Source organism: Gorilla gorilla, chromosome 6, assembly GCF_029281585.2.
Source record: "Gorilla gorilla gorilla isolate KB3781 chromosome 6, NHGRI_mGorGor1-v2.1_pri, whole genome shotgun sequence".
NCBI classification, from domain to species: Eukaryota; Metazoa; Chordata; class Mammalia; order Primates; family Hominidae; genus Gorilla; species Gorilla gorilla.
In genome coordinates, this window is record NC_073230.2 from 102227082 (window position 1) to 102249042 (window position 21961).

At 35.1% G+C, this 21961-nt stretch overlaps 1 long non-coding RNA gene across 1 annotated transcript in view; it reads left to right on the top strand.

Annotated features, from left to right (window-relative positions):
* The first annotated feature begins 2823 nt into the window (after positions 1 to 2823).
* LOC134758937 (uncharacterized) overlaps positions 2824 to 21961 on the top strand; it is a 927638-nt gene continuing 908500 nt past the window's right edge. Inside the window, exon 1 of the long non-coding RNA XR_010134715.1 lies at positions 2824 to 2883. This is a non-coding gene — a long non-coding RNA (uncharacterized lncRNA). The remainder of the gene's footprint in view (positions 2884 to 21961) is intronic.

Below are 21961 nucleotides of genomic sequence, written 5' to 3' on the forward strand. Positions count from 1 at the left end.
GACCAGCGATGATGAGCTTTTTTTCATGTGTCTGTTGGCTGCATAAATGTCTTCTTTTGAGAAGTGTCTGTTCATATTCTTTGCCCACTTTTGATGGGGTTGTTTGTTTTTTTCTTGTAAATTTGTTTAAGTTCCTTGTAGATTCTGGATATTAGCCCTTTGTCAGATGGGTAGATTGTAAAAATTTTCTCCCATTCTGTAGGTTGCCTGTTCACTCTGATGTTAGTTTCTTTTGCTGTGCAGAAGCTCTTTAGTTTAATTAGGTCCCATTTGTCAATTTTGGCTTTTGTTGCCATTGCTTTTGGTGTTTTAGTCATGAAGTCTTTGCCCATACCTATGTCCTGGATGGTATTGCCTAGGTTTTCTTCTAGGGTTTTTATGGTTTTAGGTCTAACATTTAAGTCTTTAATCCATTGCTTTCTTCATTTTCTAGGGTTATTCCTAAGATAATAATACATTCTAAGGAAGGTCTTGGCTACTTCAGATAAAAAATCTGTCACAGCAAAGTTCGTTGGGATTTTAAAATTTTTAATTTTATTCAGAAATAAATTATCTATAAGTTGAGGCTGGGAAACATTTTTTTATTGGCATTTTAATTCAGAATGTATGTGGAAGGGGACTGGCTCTCTGTCTATGTGAAGCCTTTTCAAGGTAGTATAAATGCTGTGGAGGAGTGAAGCAGAGGTTCTAATATTTTGTTGTTGTTGCCATCGGCAGTCTTTGCTGCATGGACCCCAGGTACCCTAGTATTTGTACCTCAAACTTCTTCTATGTTTCTTCTATCCACACCATATGCTGGAAATAGAGTTGGTTCTCTGAATAATAAATTAAAACACAATAGAAAGCCTGGAGTAGAAACACCATCTTATTTGGATGATAAAAATGGATGGGGCAGTTTGTATGTGGCTTATAAAACTTGGGAGGAAAAGAAATGATAGTACTTATTAATTATTAGTATTGGTGGACAACAACAGTGCTAACAATGATAAAAACATCTATTAAATGCCTAACTCTGTTTTTTTATTAAGGATCAAAGAAAAATACTAACAATAACAACAGTAATACTGATGAAAGCTAATATGTGTTTAACACCTGTTAGGTTTTGTGCTAAGTTCTTTATGTACATTTTCTTTCTGAATCTTTATGAAATCTTATGGAGTTTTTATTCAAAAAATTGGCTACAGCTGAGTAACTTGCCTAAGGCCATATAGCTGGTAAATGTTTGAGATAAGTTTTATATCCATGTCTGTCTGACTCCAGAGACTAATTTCTCAATTCCTCAATATTAGTTCAGTACCTACTATTGAGCACTATATGTCAAGCATTATAAGATGCATTTGTGTTCTTTCCTTTTCTGAAACTCTGTGGTTTTAGCAATTCCATTTTGTCATATATTTTAATTACTGAATAAGGCAAAATGCATGAATTACATAAGAGAGAAAGAAAAAAATACTGTAAGTCATCATTAAATTATCCAAATTCCACCCCATCAGGCTCCCCTCATTCCCTGAATAACACATAAAGGGAAATCAAACAGGGAACTACTGCTTCTGTTCATTTGAAATTTAATGTATAATACTATTCATTAGATTAAAAAGCTTATATTGTGAGAGCTTAAATACTATCAATTCTATTAGTTTATTACATTTAAAGTCACCATAATGTATCATCTAAGAAAGTAATTGCTTTACTATATTGCTAGTGGGAAATAACAAGTTAGAGAATTATATGGAAGCAATGTAATGGCCCCAAAGAGCATGGCGAAAACAAACAAATCAGGAGAGGATAATCAATTTTCTGTACTATGAAAGTCTAATGCTGTTCTAATAATAAATAATAATTCCTTTCTATCACTTGGCATGCTGTAAGTACTATGACTCATTTGATAAGCTTTTGTTGTTCATTCTAAAATGGCTTTGACATTAGAACTTGTGTAAAATAATAATAGTTTTAAGTTCATTTTCATAAATGTAATTAAACTTCATCACTTCTTATTGATGCAACAAGCCAAGCAGAAAATAGAAAGAAAAATAGAAAAGGCCACAAACACAAAATTTAATTGAATATAATGTAAAATTAGCATCTTCTGTACCAAGAGATATATAGGTTAAATTAATGAAATTAATTATGTTCAAACAACAAAACGAAAAAATTTTAGGGAACAACTTTTCTGTTTCTTACTAGTTACAAAGCTACAAGAAAGTTATTTCTATAGTCACAATTATGCTATTATTATCTTTTAATCACATTAAGTAGATTTCCTAAGACACAAGAAAGATGCACTCTTTAAAAATTTTGATCCAGGAGAAATTCCATCCCTTGAATATGTTAAGGAATTTCATAGGTTCATAAGTCTGGTTTACTCCATAAAATATTGTAAAAAGAAAGGTGGTTCATTTTTGTGTGTGTTGAAATATACATTTGTGTCAGTCCATTTTCGTACTACTATAAAGAAATACTTGAGACTGGGTAATTTATAAAGAAAAAGAGGTTTAATGGACTCATAGTTCCACATGGCTGGGGAGTCCTCATAATCATCGTGGAGGGCAAAGGAGGAGCAAAGTCATGTCTTATATGGTGGCAGGCAAGAGAGCATGTGCAGGGGAACTGCCCTTTATAAAACCATCAGCTCTTGTGAGACTTATTCACTATCATGAGAACACCATGAGACAGACCCACCCCTATGATTCAATTACCTCCCACTGAGTCCCTCCCATGGCACGTGGAAATTATGGGATCTACAATTCAAGATGAGATTTTGGTGGGGACACAGCCAAACCATATCAACATTATATCTGAAATCCCATCTACTGTTGCATTTATAGATGGAGTGGAGGAAGAACAAGAAGAAAATATATCTGGAAGGTTGATCGTTTTCATAAGGTGAATAATTTATTTCTAAGTGATGCAACTGTTACTGTCAATTAGAAATTCACATTCCGATGAATTTTGTTGCATAGGCTTTAGTTTAGGGACAAATGTTAATGCATGTGGTTTGTTACTATTAAACCTTTATTTTAGATTTGTTAATTTCCAATAAAAACTTGACATGGAAAAATTGAGTTTAAATTTCTCCAATTGTCAATTCATGCAAACTTCAAACTTTTATGTGAATATATATATATATATACATATATATAATAATAATATAATACACTTACAATGAGGAACCCATCCTAAAGCCCACCTTTTCAAAATAAGCAGAAAAATGTTATGAAGTTCCTGTTTGATAACACCTCAAACACACACACATACACACACACACCATAGTTTTTTAATTTTTGCACAGTAACTAAGAGTTACCTGAAACTGCCTTTATTTAAAAAAATAGTATATAGGATTTGTTGAATAAATAAAATAGACATCAAAGGCACATAAGCTTTTGCTTCACATAGAGAAATATTCGATTCATATTCTATCAACTGCTAACAATAGTGATGATGCTGAGTTAAGCTTTATGTTTGTGAATGATAACTTGAAATGCATATGTCATATTTTTACAAATGTTTATGATTTAATTAAAGATACTAATTCTTCTTCCAAGGAGCTAATATCGTATATGTTTATTTAAATTATTTAACTCTAGTTATCTTCTCTATAAAGAGCTTACAATAGGCTTTAAATAGGACAGCTTACCCTTTCTAAAGTATGTTACTTCCTCTGGTAAGCCTAGAGACAAAATCCAAGGAAATAAAATCTTACTAAACTTCAAAGAAAGAATGGAATATCTTTCATTTTTTAAAAGTAGACTTAAAAAAAGTGGTTTTAGAATCACAGCAAAATAGAATGGAAAGCAAACAGATTATCCGTATATACTCAGCCTCTCCACATGCATAGCCTCTTCCATTATCAACATCCCCTCAGAGTGGGACATTTATTGCAATTGATGAAACTATGCTGACACTTCATTGTCTTCCAAAGCCTGTAGTTGGGTTTATTCTTGTTATTGTACATTCTAAGAATTTGGATAAATGTGTAATAATGTGTATTGACCATTATAATATCACACAGAGTAGTTTTACCACTCTAAAAATATTCTGTGTTAATGTCTTCATCCTCTCTCCACCTTAACCCCTGGAAGCCCCAATGTTTTACTTATCTGTAGTCCAGAATGTAAGATAGACATAATTATATGGTATGTAGCTTTTCCAGATTGGCTTTTTTCACTTAATAATATGCGCTTAAATTTCCTTCATGTGTTTTAATGGCTTAATAGCTCATTTATTTCTAGTACTGAACAATATCCCATTATCTGGATGAACCAACTGTTTATCCATTGACTTACCGAAGAACATTTCTGTTGCTTCCAAGTTTTGGTGATTATGAATAAAGCAGCTATAAACATCTGTGTGCATGTTTGTTGTAGATGTAATTTTTAATTCCATTGGGTAAATACCAAGCAATGCAATTGTGGGATCATATGGTAAGAATATGTTTAGTTTTATAAGAAACTGCCATTTTGCATCCTCACCATCAGTGAATAAGAGTCCCTCTCATTGCACGTTCTTGCTAGCATTTGCTGTTGTCAGTGTTGTGGATTTGGATACTCTAATAGGTGTGTAGTGATACCTCATTGATGTTTTCATTTGTATTTCCTTGGTAACATATGATGCGGAACATTGTTTCACATGCTTACTTGCCATCTATAGACCTTCTTTGGTAAGGTATTAAGGTCTTTGGCTTATTTTTAAATTGATTGTTGGTTTTCTTATTACTGAATTTTAAGAGTTCTTTGTACATTTTTGTTAACAATCTTTTAATAGATATGTATTTTGCAAATGTTTTCTCCTTGTCTGGGCTTGGATTTTCCTTCTCTTGATAGTGTCCTTCACAGAGAATAAATTGAATATCCTACATTTAATTATTAAATCCCCCCACAACATAACTTCTCTAATATTTTATTGACTACAACCTAAATTTACTTTTTATTTCTTCTTGTTAGCTCAAATAATTTTTGGAAAAAGTATGATCTTCTGTTTTAGTTCTTTGGGTAATGGAAAGGGGGGAGAGAGAGAAGGGGGACTATATATATACACACACATACAAACACACAATAATAGTTATATATATAACCATATATGTATATATGAATAGATATAATATGTGTATAACTATATATGCATATATAATAATGATGTATATATATAATTATATATGTTATATACACACACATATATATGAGACTGACTGGAAAAAGAGCAGAAGAAAATACATCATAATATTAATAATTATGTATTCAATTATGAATGATTTAAAACTTTTTGCTTTTATGTATTTTTATTATAAGTTTTCTACAGTAATTGTAATCTTTTTATAGAAAAATTACTACAAAAGGAAAACATGTCTGAGAAAACTTAAAGACAGTTAATCTGAAGATTTAGGGGGAATATATATATAATATATATATGTATGATTTTTATATATGTTATATTTCTATATATTATAATATATACTATATTACATATAATAAATATTTTATATAATATTTTTATATAATATATAATATATAGTATTTATTATATATAAATATATAAACAATAAAAAATTATATATATAAATACATATATATATTTTGAGATGGAGTCTCGCCGTGTCACCCAGGCTGGAGTGCTGTGGCACGAACTCGGCTTGCTGCAAGCTCCGCCTCCCGGGTTCACGCCATTCTCCTGTCTCAGCCTCCTGAGTAGGGAGTAGCTGGGACTACAGGCTCACGCTGCCACACCCGGCTAATTTTTTTGTATTTTTAGTAGAGACAGAGTAGGGGTAATATATTTTTATACATTAGTACTATTGAAAGAAATATGTGAGCCACATATGTAACTTTAAACCCTCTAGTAGCCATATTAAACTGGTAACAAGAAACATGTGAAACTGATTTTTAAGAATATAATTTAATGCAAACTTTCTTGCTTAATTTTGCTTTTTCTTTTGGCTGTGTTTTGGCATCATATCCAAAGTCATTGACCAGATCAATGCTGAGAAGCTTTTTCGATGCTACAGTTTTGTGAATTGTTGTTTTTTTTTGAAAATTGTAAATACTTTGAGAGAAAACCACCCTAAAGTATTAATTAAGCAATATGTCATATATTGTATGATAAACTTTAAAAAGTACTCATTTTCAAATTTTGAATTAACTGATTGTCTAACATAATTGCTTGGTGATGTAATTTAAATATTTTTATATCTTTATTTTACTCTTCTCATAATTTTCTTACAAAATTTTTAAATAAAATAATTTATTTTCCACATATTCATCTACAAATAGTTTATTCATTTTGCAACAAGCTAAACCATATTATGTATTGCTAAAGTTATAAGCTCATATTTTATTTAAAATTATTTTAAATTCTTTGATATTTAATTATTTTATTCATTCTTTTTTTGACTGCTGAGATAAATCTAAAAACATGTTTAGAATAAGGTAGGTAGGTGAATTTACTTTTTCAATTTTCATCAGATTCACTATGTATTTGCTAAAATGTCTCTTCATATTGTTTAATTTCTTTTTTTTTAATATGTACTTTGAGTTCTGGGGTACATGTGCACAATGTGCAGGTTTGTTATATAGGTATACATGTGCCATGTTGGTTTGCTGCACCCATCAACTTGTCATTTACACTAGGTATTCTCCTAATGCTATCCCTCCCCTAGCCCCCCACCCACTGAAAGGCCCCAGTTTGTGATGCTCCTCTTCCTGTGTCCATGTGTTCTCATTGTTCACCTCCCACTTATGAGTGAGAACATGCAGTGTTTGGTTTTCTCGTCTTGTGTTACTTTGCTGAGAGTGATGGTTTTTAGTATCATCCATGTCTCTACAAAGGACATGAACTCATCCTTTTTTATGGCTGCATAGTATCCCATGGTGTATATGTGCCACATTTTCTTTATCTGGTCTATCATTGATGGGCATTTGGGTTGATTCCAAGACTTTGCTATTGTGAACAGTGCTGCAATAAACATATGTGTGCATGTGTCTTTATAGTAGAATGATTTATACTCCTTTGGGTATATACCCAGTAATGGGATTGCTGGGTCAAACGTTATTTCTAGTTCTAGATCCTGGAGGAGTCGCTACACTGTCTTCTGAAATGGTTGAACTAATCTACACTCCCACCAACAGTCTAAAAGCGTTCTTATTTCTCCATATCCTCTCCAGCATCTGTTGTTTCCTGACTTTTTAATGATCGATATTCTAACTGGCGTGAGATGGTATCTCATTGTGGTTTTAATTTGCATTTCTCTAATGACCAGTGATGATGAGCATGTTTTCATAAGTTTGTGGCTGCATAAATGTCTTCTTTTGAGAAGTGTCTGTTCAGATCCTTTGCCCACTTTTTGATGGGGTTGTTTGTTTCTTGTAAATCTGTTTAAGTACTTTGTAGATTCTGGATATTAGCCTTTTGTCAGATGGATAGATTGCAAAAGTTTTCTCCCTTTCTGTAGGTTGCCTGTTCATTCTGATGACAGTTTCTTTTGCTATGCAGAAGCTCTTTAGTTTAATTAAATCTCATTTGTCTATTTTGGCTTTTGTTGTGTTGGTTTTGGTGTTTTAGTCATGAAGTCCTTGCCCATGCCTGTGTCCTGAATGGTATTGCCTAGGTTTTCTTCTAGGGTTTTTATGGTTTTAGGCCTAACATTTAAGTCTTTAATCCATCTTGAATTAATTTTTGTATAAGGTGTAAGGAAGGGATCCAGTTTCAGCTTTCTGCATATGGCTAGCCAGTTTTCCCAGCACCATTAATAAATAGGGAATCCTTTTCCCATTGCTTATTTTTTCAGGTTTGTCAAAGATCAGATGGTTGTAGATTTGTGGTGTTATTTCTGAGGCCACGGTTCTGTTCCGTTGGTCTGTATATCTGTTTTGTTACCAGTACCATGCTGTTTTGATTACTGTAGCCTTGTAGTAATGTTTGAAGTCAGGTAGCGTGATGCCTGCAGCTTTGTTCTTCTTGCCCAGGATTGTCTTGGCTATGTGGACTCTTTATTGGTTCCATATGGAGTTTAAAGTAGTTTTTTTCCAGTTCTGTGAAGAGAGTCAGTGGTAGCTTGATGGGGATAGCATTGAACCTATAAATTACTTTGGGCAGTATGACCATTTTCACGATATTGATTCTTCCTATCCATGAGCATGGAATATTCTTCCATTTGTTTGTGTCTTCTTTTATTTTGTTGAGCAGTGGTTTGTAGTTCTCCTTGAAGAGGTCCTTCACATCCCTTGTAAGTTGGATTCCTAGGTATTTTATTCTCTTTGTAGCAATTGTGAATGGGAGTTCACTCATGACTTGGCTCTCTGTTTGTCTGTTATTGGTGTATAGGAATGCTTGTAATTTTTGCACATTGATTTTGTATCCTGAGACCTTCCTGAAGTGCTTATCAGCTTAAGGAAATTCTGGGCTGAGATGATGGGGTTTTCTAAATATACAATGATGTCATCTGTGAACAGAGACAATGTGACTTCCTCTTTTCCTAATTTTATAAGCTTTATTTATTTCTCTTGCCTGATTGCCCTGGCCAGATCTTCTAATGCTATGTTGAATAGGAGTGGTGAGAGAGGGCATCCTTGTCTTGTGCCGGTTTTCAAAGGGAATGCGTCCAGCTTTTGCCCATTCAGTATGATGTTGGCTGTGGATTTGTCATAAATAGTTCTTATTTTTTTGAGATACATTCCATCAACCTAGTTTATTCAGAGTTTTTAGCATGAAGGGCTGTTGAATTTTATTGAAGGTCTTTTCTGCTTCTATTGAGATAGTCACGTGTTTTTTGTCATTGGTTCTGTTTACGTGATGGAGTACGTTTATTGATTTGCGAGTGTTGAACCAGCCTTGAATCCCAGGGATGAAGCTGACTTGATCATGGTGGATAAGCTTTTTGATGTGCTGCTGGATTCAGTTTGCCAGTATTTTAGTGTGGATTTTCACATCAATGTTTATGAGGGATATTGGCCTAAAATTTTCTTTATTTGCTGTGTCTCTGTCAGGTTTTGGTATCAAGATGATTCTCACCTTGTAAAATGATTTAGGGAGGAGTCCATCTTTTCTATTCATTGAAATAGTTTCAGAAAGAATGGTACCAGCTTCTCTTTGTATCTCTGGTAGAATTTGGCTGTGAATCTGTCTGGTCCTGGACTTTTTTGGTTGGTAGGCTATTAATTATTGCCTCAATTTCAGAACCTGTTACTGGTCTATTCAGAGATTTGACTTCTTCCTGGTTTAGTCTTGGAAGGGTCTATGTGTCCAGGAATTTATCCCTTTCTTCTAGATTTTCTAGCTTATTTGCGTAGCAGTGTTTATAGTATTCTTTGATGGTAGTTTGTATTTCTGTGGGATCGGTGGTGATACCCGCTTTATCATTTTTTTGCATCTATTTGATTCTTCTCTCTTTCTTCTTTATTTGTCTTGCTAGCAGTCTATCAATTTTCTTGATCTTTTCAAAAAATGGCTCCTGGATTTATTGATTTTTTGAAAGGTTTTTTTATGTCTCTATCTCCTTCAGTTCTGCTCTGATCTTCATTATTTCTGGTTTCCTGCTAGGTTTTGAATTTGTTTGCTTGTGCTTGTCTAGTTATTATAATTTTAATGTTAGTGTGTTTTGATTAGATTGTTCCTGCTTTCTCTTGTGGGTATTTAATGCTATAAATTTACACACTGCTTTAAATGTGTCCCAGAGATTCTGGTACATTGCCTTTGTTCTCATTGATTTCAAATAACATCTTTATTTCTGCCTTTGTTTCATTATTTACCCAATAGTCATTCAGGAGCAGGTTGTTCAGTTTCCATGTAGTTGTGAAGTTTTGAGTGAGTTTCTTAATCCTGAGTTCTAATTTGATTGCGCTGTGGTCTGAGAGACTGTTAGTTGTGATTTCTGTTCTTTTATGTTTGCTGAGGAGTGTTTTACTTCCAATTATGTGGTCAATTTTAGAATAAGTGTAATGTGGTGTTGAGAAGAATGTATATTCTGTTGATTTGGGGTGGAGAGTTCTGTAGATGTCTATTAGGTCCACTCGGTCCAGAGCTGAGTTCAAGTCCTGGATATCCTTGTTAATTTTCTGTCTCGCTGATCTGTCTAATACTAACAGTGGGGTGTTAAAGTCTCCCACTATTATTGTGTGGAGTCTAAGTCTCCTTGTAGGTCTCTAAGGACTTGCTTTATGAATCTGGGTGCTCCTGTATTGGGTGCTCATATATTTAGGATAGTTAGCTCTTCTTGTTGTGTTGATCCCTTTACCATTATGTAATGCCCTTCTTTGTCTTTTTTGATCTTTGTTGGTTTAAAGTCTGTTTTATCAGAGACTAGGATTGCAACCTCTGTTTTTTTTTTTTTTTTGGCTTTCCATTTGCTTGGTAGATCTTCCTACATCCCTTTATTTTAAGCCTATGTGTGTCCTTGCACATGAGATTGGTCTCCTGACTACAGCTCACTGAGAGTTCTTGACTCTAGGTAATTTGCCTGTCTGTGTCTTTTAATTGGGGCATTTAGCCCATTTACATTTAAGGTTAATATTGTTATGTGTGAATTTGATCCTGTCATTATGATGCTAGCTGGTTATTTTGCCCATTAGTTGATGCAGTTTCTTCATAGCATTGATACTCTTTACAATTTGGCATGTTTTTGCAATGGCTGGTACGAGTTTTTCCTTTCCATATTTAGTGCTTCCTTCAGGAGCTCTTTTAAGGCAGGCCTGGTGGTGACAAAATCTCTCATCATTTGCTTGTCTGTAAAGGATTTTATTTCTCCTTCACTTATGAAGGTTAGTTTGGCTGGATATGAAATTCTGGGTTGAAAATTATTTCTTTAAGAATGTTAAATATTGGTCCGCACTCTCTTCTGGGTGTAAGGTTTCTGCCAAGAGATCTGCTGTTAGTCTGGTGGGCTTCCCTTTGTTGGTAACCTGACCTTTCTCTCTGGCTACTCTTAACATTTTTTCCTTAATCTCAACCTTGGTGAATCTGACGATTATGTGTCTTGAGTTTGCTCTTCTCAAGGAATATCTTTGTGGTGTTCTCTGTATTTCCTTAATTTGAATGTTGGCCTGCCTTGCTAGGTTGGGGAAGTTCTCGTGGATAATATCCTGAAGAGTGTTTTCTTACTTGGTTCCATTCTCCTGGTCAGTTTCAGGTATGTCAATCAAATATAGGTTTGGTCTTTTCACATAGTCCGATATTTCTTGAAGGCTTTGTTTGTTTCTTTTCACTCTTTTTTCTCTAATCTTGCCTTCTTGCTTTATTTCATTAATTTGATCTTCAAACACTGATATCCTTTCTTCCGCTTGATCGATTTGGCTAACGAAGCTTGTGGATGTTTCACGAAGTTCTCGTGCTGTATTTTTCAGCTCCATCAGGTCATTTATGTTCTTCTCTACACAGGTTATTCTAATTAGCAATTCGTCTAACCTTTTTTCAATGTTCTTAGCTTCCCTGCGTTGGGTTAGAACATGTTCCTTTAGCTCAGAGGAGTTTGTTATTACCCACCTTCTGAAGCCTACTTCCATCAATTTGTCAAAACTCCCTTCTGGTTTTGTTCCCTTGCAGGCCAGGAGTTGTGATCATTTGGAGGAGAAGAGGCATTCTGTTTTTGCAATTTTCAGCTTTTCTGCACTGGTTTCTCCCCATCTTTGTGGTTTTATCTACCTTTGGTCTTTGATGCTGGTGACCTATGGATGGGGTTTTGGTGTGAATGTCCTTTTTGTTGATGTTGATGCTATTCCTTTCTGTTTGTTAGTTTTCCTTCTAGCAGTCAGTCCTCTCAGCTGCAGATCTGTTGGAGTTTGCTGGGGGTCCACTCCATACCCTGTTTGCCTGGGTATCACCGGTGGAGGCTGCAGAACAGCAAATATTGCTGCCTGATCCTTCCTCTGGAAGATTCGTCCCAGAGGGGCACCCACCAGATGCCAGCCAGAGCTCTCCTGTATGAGGTGTCTGTCAGCCCCTGGTGGGAGGTGTCTCCCAGTCAGGCTACACGGGGGTCAGGGACCCACTTGAGAAGGCAGTCTGTCTGTTATCAGAGTGAGAACGCTGTGCTGGGAGAACCTCTTCTCTCTTCAGAGCTGTCAGGCAGGGATGTTTAAGTTTGCTGAAGCTGTGTCCACAACAGCCCCTTTCCCCAGGTACTCTGTTCCAGGGAGATGGGGGATTTATCTATAAGTCACTGACTAGGGCTGCTACCTTTTGTTCAGAGATGCCCTGCCCACAGAGGTGGAATCTAGAGAGGCAGTCGGCTTTGCTGAACTTCGGTGGGCTCCGCCGTGTTCGAGCTTCCCTGCCACATTGTTTACACTGTTAGCATAAAACTGCCTACTCAAGCCTCAGCAATGGCAGACACCCCTACCCCACCAAGCTCCAGAGTCCCAGGTCAATCTCAGACTGCTGTGCTAGCAGGAGGAATTTCAAACCAATGGATCCTAGCTTGCTGGGCTCCATGGGCATGGGACCAACTGAGCCAGGCACCGAAGGAAATCTCCTGGTCTGCTGGTTCTGAAGACTGGGAAAAGCGCAGAATCTGGGCAGAAGTGTACCATTCTTCCTGATGTAGTCTCTCAGGGCTTCCCTTGGCTAGGAAAGGGAAATCCCCTGACCTTTTGTGCTTCCCAGGTGAGTCTATACCCCACCCTGCTTCAGCTTGCCCTCTGTGGGCTACACCCACTGTCCAACCAGTCCCAATGAGATGAACCAGGTACCTCAGTTGGAAATGCAGAAACACGCATCTTCTGTGTCAATCTTGCTGGGAGCTGCAGAACAGAGCCGTTTCTATTTGGCCATCTTGCCAGAAATCCTCTAATTTCTTATTTCTATTTTGTACTCAAAAATCTCCTTTCTTTTATTATGATACAGAAAATTTCAACTGACATTTTTTGTGAAACTTATATCTCCTTCCAGTCTCTTTTGTCTTTACTGTTTCTGTGATAGTACCAGCTTCTGCATCTTCATTTAATTGTATATCCATTATAACCATATATTTTATTTTATTTTTTGAGACAGAGTCTCACTCCATCACCCAGGCTGGAATGCAGTGGCATGATCTCAACTCACTGCAACCTCCACCCCCGGGTTCAAACAATTTTCCTGCCTCTGCCTCCCGAGTAGCTAAAATTACAGGCATGAGCTGCTACACCCAGCTAATATTTGTATTTTTAGTAGAGACAGGGTTTCACCATGTTGGCCAGGCTGGTCTCAAACTCCTGACCTCAGGTGATCCATCTGCCTCAGCCTCCCACAGTGTTGGGATTACAGGCATGAGCCCCCACACCTGGCAGTAACCCTATATTTTAAATTTAAAGATGTGTCCATACTTATTTTTTAAGTGTAAAATTAATTTTTATTCTGATTAAAATTATAATTAATACTTTCATTTAATTACCAAATATGATTTACATGTATCACTTTGACTCATGGTGACTGCATACAATATTCAAATAAATATACTATAATGTTATATTTCTGCCTAGAAAAATGATTCAAATTGAATCAATTGACACCAATAGATCAGCAATATGTTTATGTGTAATATGTGAAACCATGTATTTTTCCTACATGTAAACTGCAAAAAAAAAAAAATACTACCTTATTATATTAAAAGGTTGAAGGGAAATGTAGTCCTGCCAAATGGTTTTTAGTTTTAACATTTAGAAGAGTGCCTGAAGGAAGTGCTAAATCTGGAAAGAAGAAAACCATTACCAGTCACTACAAAAACATCCTGAAGTACACAGACCAATGACACTATGAAGCAGCTACATCAACAAGTCTGCAAAATAAACAGCTAGCATCATGATGACAGAACCAAGTTTACATATAACAATATTAACCTTAAATGTAAATGGGCTAAATACTCAATTAAGAGACACAGAATGGCAAGCTGGATAAACAGTCAAGACTCAGCAGTGTGCTTTATTCAAGACCCATCTCACGTGTAAACAAATTAACGAGAAAAAAAAACAACCAGTTAGAAAGTAGACAAAAGACATGAACAGACACTTCTCAAAAGAAGACATTTATGCAGCAAACAAACTTATGAAAAAAAAGCTCAACACTACTGATCATTAGAGAAATGCAAATCAAAACCCCAGTGAGATACCATCCTACACCTCTCAGAATGGCAACTATGAAAAAAATCAAGAAACAACAGATCCTGGTGATGGTATGGAGAAATAGGAACACTTTTGCACTCTTGCTGGGAATGTAAGTTAGCTCAACCATTGTGGGAGACAGTGTGGCAATTCTTCAAAGACCAAGAACCAGAAATACCATTTGACCCAGCAATCCTATTACTGGGTATATACTCAAGGGAATATAAATTATTCTATTATAAATATCCATGCATGTATATGTTCATTGCAACGCTATCACAACTCACTGCAACCTCCACCCCCGGGTTCAAACAATTTTCCTACCTCTGCCTCCCGAGTAGCTAAAATTACAGGCATAAGCTGCCACACCCAGCTAATATTTGTATTTTTAGTAGAGACAGGGTTTCACCATGAAACACATGAAATCAATCCAAATGCCCATCAACGATAGAATGGATAAAGAAGATGTCATACATATACACCATGGAATGCTATGTAGCCATAAAAAGGAACAAGATCATATCTTTTGCAGGGACATGGATGGAGCTGGAAGCCATTATCCTCAGCAAACTAATGCAGGAACAGAAATCCAAACACTGCGTATTCTCACTCATGAGTGGCAGCTGAACACTGAGAACACATGGACATAGGGAGGGGAATAACACACACTGGGGCCTCTAGAGGTTTGGGGGAGGGTGATGGGTTGATAGGTGCAGCAAAGCACCATGGCACATGTTTACATATGTAACAAACCTGCACACCCTGCATGTGTATCCTGGTACTTAAAGTATGTATAAAAATTTTTAATTTTATTAAAGTTTTATTTTCTCATACTATTGACATTTCAACTATTTGATAGCTACATGTGGCTAGCAGCTATTTAATTGACAGCCCAGTTTATAGAAAATAGCGTTTTTAAGAAAACTAAAGTTTATTCATTTAAATGATGAATATTCACTTAAATATATTGTATAGCATCAATTCTTAAATCTTATTGATAATTTAGGTATCGATCTTTGAACGGTATGTATAAATCATGGTACTTTGCATGTGCATTGTACATGAAGTGGTTGCATATTCCTTTGTCAAATTATGTTTACTGTGTATACTCACTATTTCCTGAGAATATGGGGTCTTAATTTTTATACAATCAAGATTAAGTTGTTATTATCTTAAAATAGTATATTACAACTACAAGACTCCTTTTGTTAACCCTGTAATAATCACAAAGTAAAGAAATTACAGCAAATACATAAAGGAGTAAGAGAAATAAAACAAAGCTTAGTAGCACAGAAAAGCCTCAAATCATAAAGGTAAATAACAGTAGAGAAAGAAAAGAATAAAGGATATACAAAACAACCAAAAAATCATTAACAAAATAACAAGAGTAAGTTCTGGTCTATCAATTATAACTTTGAATGTAATGTCTAATTTGTAATATAGATATGTGTAGAAAAATATGAAAGGCTATATACCAAAGTGCCAACGACAGTTATTTTTTTAGATGGTGGAATTAAAGGTGATTTTTTTATTTCTAATTTTTATACAATTACCATACAGTGCTTATATAATAAAATAATACATTATTCAAGGGAGATTTTAAAAAAAACTTTAAAAATTGTTTGCCTTTTCTTGCTTTCTACAGTTTTCTTTAGAATTGTCTTTTCCTAAAAATGATTTCGTTTCCTAAAAAGACTTGCTTCAGAACACTAATTTAATTTGCAGAAGAGGAATTTATTATGAGACTTGAAAAATGCCAGATCAATAATCTGTAGATAGTTGGGGAGCTTATAGTTGTAACAGAGGTGATTTTTTAAAAGCAAAATGTTGCTATCACTTGGTGCCCTTCTTTTATTTTATTATGACTTTCGGCCAAATATACAATTTAAGTATTTTCTAATTGATACTCTCAAATAAATTTACTTTTATAGTAAGGTAGTGGATAAGATGCAGTTTGAGAAAAGTCTTAAGAACTTGAAAACTTGAATAAATACCTTTTAAAAATATCATTTCATAGATAATTATTTAAATAAAAGAGATTATTAACTGCTCCTATAGTATAATTTACTGGGTAGGTTCTCTGCTTCTTCAACTTTTTTGTTGATGTTTTAAATTTTTTCAGCAGGAAACAAAGCATTTCATTCCAACTTTATTTAAGTTTTTTTTTTAGACGGAGGCTTGCTCTGTTGCCCAGGCTGGAGTGTAATGGTACGATCTTGGCTCATTGCAACCTCCACCTCCCAGGTTCAAATGATCCTCCTGCCTCAGCACCCCTAATAGCTGGGATTACAGGCATGTGCCACCATGCCCGGCTAACTTTTTTGTATTTTTAGGAGAGATGAGGTTTCAGCATGTTGGCCAGGCTGGTTTTAAACTACTGACCTCAGGTGATCCACTCACCACGGCCTCCCAAAGTGCTGGGATTACAGGCGTGAGCCAATGTGCCTGGCCTATTTAAGGTTTTAACATTTCAAACTAAATTTAAACTATGGGACAAATGACTGACAGTAGACCCTTTTCTGGATTTAATCATCGGAGGAAGAGAGGAAGGTGAGAATATAAGGATCTATCAAGGCAAGAATCAGGCACAGAAAAAGGGTTTGGTGATGAGGAGGGAGAATGATGAAGCTAAACTCTACACAATTCATAGTTTCCTGGGTCTTCTTCCATGTGTCTTCAAGATTGGCTCAAAGAGAAGTTCAGAAAAAACTCACATTGTATTTTTTCTTTTTCATTAACCTTCTTTTTTAGCACGAAGTTTAGCAAACTACCAAATATCCACTTTCCTACAAACAATGCAAACCACCCTTGATAGGTCAGTGTTGCTGAGCATGTGTAACCAAAGAAAGACCTGCTCTACATTTTCAGGCCACTCTGTGCATAGTTTTCTGTCACTTGTTGAATCAGTTTTTCTGTAGTCCTGCCTATGTGTGTTTTTCGAATAATAAAAGGAAATATTTGAGGTAGAATAGTAAGATACTGTCCTGAAGTTACCAGATTAAGGTGTGGTAAGTTGCAGGCCTAATTGCTCATTTGGTAAATGGAATACATTTAGTCTCCTGCCCAAGAGTTCACATGTGACTTTTAAGCATGTAAACACACAAACACACAATTGGCAGTAGAAGATTGAAACTGAGAAATACTAGGAACATTATCTTAATACTTGTGGCAGGCTTGTTGCCAGATTTATCTATAGAAGACATAAAAATTGTAGGAATTCCTTGTAGAAATTATAGCTACACACTTGTAGCAATTATAGTAATTTTTTAAAAATTAATTTACAAAATTAAATTAATTAAAAATTGTTTTCTAGAATTATTTTCTAGTTTAAACTTGATTGCTGAGTTGACACATAAATGGATCGACTGTATTACCTCATCACTACCCCTGATAGGAGGGAGTTTGGGCCTCTGGCTGGGATCTGTTGTGTCCAACTTCAGGGTAAAGTGTGAGTGAGAAATATTGCCACAGACAACAGTGAATGGTTTTGAGACTGAGAGGTGGACATCTTTCCATGAAATGCTTGCAATCAAAAGCCAGGCCGATCCTTCAGCAGTCATCAATACAAAGAGCTACACAGAATGGATAGAAGGAGGGGGAAAAAAAGGAGAGATTTGAAATACAGTTGGGGAGGAGGCAGGAAAACAGGGTTGTATCCTTATTGAAGAAATTTTCTAGATCTTGGAACCCAGCAAGAAATATATCTTGTAGTTGACCCATGGCTTTTCCGTGGCCAAGAGAATTGCTGTATTGGCTATTATTGATTCTGCTTAGAGAATACCCTTCACATAAGTCACAATGTACTAAGTTTCTCCTCAACTTTCTTTACTCTCCTACCTGTAGTATCCCATTCCTTTCCTTGGGCTCATTTTCTGTGTGCATTTCACTTCTCAATTCACCCAATATGATCCTACCCATTCTTTGAGATTTATCTCCTCTGTGAAGCCTTTTAAATTTCCACAATCAGATATTACCTTCTATTTATTCATCACATTGTAAAATCAATTCTGAGCATTATTTTGTAGTAGGAGTTGGTCAAAGTGGAGGTGATGGTTGAAAGTGTATTCTAGGCAAATGGAACAAAGCATGGACAAGAAGTTGGATCCCAACAAGTTCCTGGCACATTGAGAACTTGAGCTTTGTTCATGATCTATTATAGGAAATTAATTGGTGAAGGGGTGGGATAAGGTTGATGGGAGATGACACAGGTAAGGTTAACAAGAGCCAGATAATGGCATTCTATAATTATCTGTTGAAGGAAGAATGAACCATGAAGGACCTTGTTTAGACATATTATATGATTTGCCCAAAGCCACATAGCTAATTAGTGGAAAAGTCAGGATTCAAACTCAGTTTTTGTCTTACTTTAAAACCCGAGCTCTTTATCTCTATGGTAGCTTAAGTCTTGAAATAATTCCCTCACTAGAATGTGAAACAAACAGCCTTGGTTATAGCACTGCTCAAAGCAAAAGAGTTCAGTGTGCAGGAGAGAGAAAGATGTGATTTTAGGGAGTGAAAAGAATGGTTTTTTTTCTTTACTTTCAAAGAGAGTGCACTGAGAAAAGAAAAACTCCTTAGAAATAAAATTTGTGGAAACTATAATTATATGAGAATTTTGAGTTTTGGAGAGATGAGAATACTCTGTAATTTGTGTTAACACTCCTAATATAAGGAAGTAACAATTCCAGGAGAAATGTGAATAATATTATATAAGAAGGAAAACAAAATATTATGTAAGAAGGAAAACAAAAGGCAGGGTGAGGCCAAAAATATTTCCTTATAAATAGGACTGATTCTAAAGCCTCCCATAAGCAAATGTTTGTATAGAAAAACTATAACTCATTTCAAATCTGATTTTGAAAAATCTTGAAACATTTTATAGGCAATATGGATTTCTACTAAAGGAAGATCAAAAGTTAAAATCTGTACTACAGGTATATTTTTTGAGAAGCAAATTGAATCTGCTTAAGTTAATTGCTTAGTATAATGCATATGATTCTTTTTTTAATGCATATGATTCTTAAGCTTCTGTGTATGTCATAATTTTGGGCTGTTATGCTCTATATGTATAAAGCTAAGGTACTTCTTCTGATAATGTAAATAATCTAATCTGGATGAAACCTAACAGAGATGCTTCCAAAATGTGTGTGAAATATCTGTATAATGCTTCCATGTAATGTTAGTTGTTAGCAACTTTGACTTGAAGTGAGCAGAAAAAGTAAGGAATAATGTAAATATTCCTCAAATTTGGCAAACCATCAGAATCATGTGAATAAATCCTTAAGGGAATCTCAAAGTTCTCCCCGACCTAAATGAAGCAGAATCTGGTTGGACCATCTTGGAAATCTGCATTTTTAACATAAACATTGACCTGAGTGTTCTGATGAAGAGCCTGACTCCCAAAACCACGTATATATTTTTTTTCTCTGTTAGCAAGAGAACTATGCAGAAAGTAAAGTAACTGGAGTTAGAGCAGAACAGTTATTATGTGCTTCTCTCCCCAGGTGATTTAGTAAGTTATTTATTTTACAATCAATTAACCCTTTACCTATGAGCTGAAAGTCTATGTTACAATTACCACAAATTGAGCAGGTCATCTCTGAAATTGTTGTTTTTGGCCCCCAGATTTTGCCTCCTGAAATCCTTGACATTTCCCAAATACACTTCCAAGAGCGAAGGAGAATTGGTCAATTGACTCTGAGGCATAAACATTAAACTAATAGTAAGGTCGCTTGGAATAAGTTCTATATCTTAGTCAGTTAACTTTGTGAGCCCCTTAAGATCTAGATAACATTGTACATCTTTCCAGAGTGCAGTGTATATTTGGTAAAAAGGTAAAGATGAGTGAAAGTGGTCTGTATTATGGTTAGGGGAGTGGCTATTCATATAGGTGTGGTTTAGGGAATTGAGGCAAACTTTCTCTCAAATGTGATTTCAAATGTGATTGAAATCTAGTATCTAAAACTTAATCCATTGAGCCTTTTAAAATGCAAATGAATCTCTTTTCAGATATTTATACTTGTGTGAGAAAAAAGAGTTTTAGTGTATGTAGTACTGGTAGGGGTGTGTGTGTGTGTGAGGGGAGTGTGGTAAAGATACAGGGAGATGAGCTATCAATGAGGAAGAATAAGAACAAACAGGCTGGAATTTATAGTTTCCTGATTTATTTGCTATATTTCCTCTTGATGGTGCTTAAATTTGAAGGTTAAGCCTTGGGATACAGTGCTGGGGCCTTGTTTCTGCCCTCTCAGAAATTATAGTTTGTAACCTCTTTTTCTACGTTCCAGTCAATGGTTTCTAAACTTTGTGCTGCAGGAACTGTAAAGAATAGTCATTCAGCAAGGACTGTTTATTTAGTGCCCTCCAGGGTGCTGAGAGCTGAATCAGAGAAAATTTATGGCATTCTACTCTCAAGCTTTGATGCTGGTTCTGAAATATAGAGACTCTTGACACATCTCCAAAGGGACATTTATACCTCTTTTTAATGTGCATTAAGGGAAGAAAACTACTTGACCGGCTTATTAACACATTTTTATGTCAAATGCACTTTTTCAAAGTCAGGTTTATTAAGGCATAATTTGCATATTGTAAAATTTACCCGTTTTAGTTATACAGTTTGATGAATGCAATAAACGTATATAATCATGTTAATAGTTTCACCACCTCTAAATATTCATGCCCCTTTTTCATTAACCCTCCTTCCCTAGAAACAACACTTGGCAACCACTGATATGAATTAAGTTTCTACAGTTTTGCTTATCCCATGATATCACATAAATGACTCATACATTATGTGTTTTTTGATACCAGCTTCTTTCACCTGGCATAATGCATTTGTGATTAAGTCATGTCATTGTGTGAATGAGAAGTTCATTTCTTAACGTTGCTGAGTAACACTTAATTATGGATGTAGTGGTTTGTTTATCCATTTGCCATTTCAAAGACTTTTGGGTTGCTTCCAATTGTTGATGATTATGAATAAAGCCAACACAAATGTCCACATACAATTTTTGTGTTGTGTACGAACACAAGTTTTTATTGCTCTTGGTAAATTTTGAAGTGGGATTACTGGATTATATAATAAATGTCTGTTAAAGTTTATAAAAGAACAGACAAAAGTGGTTGTGTCAGTTTGCATTCCAGACAGCAATGAATGAGAGTCCCAGTTTCACCTCATCCTTGCTAGAAACTTGGTATTGTCACATTTTTTATTTTAGCCACCTTTATAGGTGTCTAGTAATATGACATACCAGTTTTAATTTTCATTTCCCTAATAATGCTGAACATCTTATTATGGGCTTGTTTATATATTATCATCAATGAATTCAGTATTCACATCTTTTGCACATTTTTATTGGATTGTTTTATTAATTTGTAATTTTATGCACACACACACACACACACACACACTATAGAGGTCCTTTACAAGCAGTATATCAGATAGGTGTTTTACCAATATTTTCTTACAGTCTGTTTTGTCTTTTAATTTTTAAGTAGTGCCTTTCCAAGACAGGTTTTAATTTTAATGTGACCCAAATTATTATTTTTTATATGGCTCATTCTTTTTGTATTGTATCTTTTAAAAAATTGCCTAACCCTAAGTTAAAATTTTCTTCTTTTTTATTGTATAAGATTTATAATTTAGGATTTACATTAAGTATATCATTCATTTAAAGTCGATTATTCAAACTAGTTATGGAATAAGGTTAATTTTTTTGTTTAATTTTATATTATGTATCATTGTGCAATTGTCCCAGAATCATTTGTTCGAATGAATTTTGACTTCCCATTGGAATGCTTTGGCATTTTTGTTAAAACACAATTGACTTTAGATGTGTTTGCTTATCTGTGTATTTAGTGGTCTATAACCTATGCCAATGCCACACTATTTTGATTAATGTA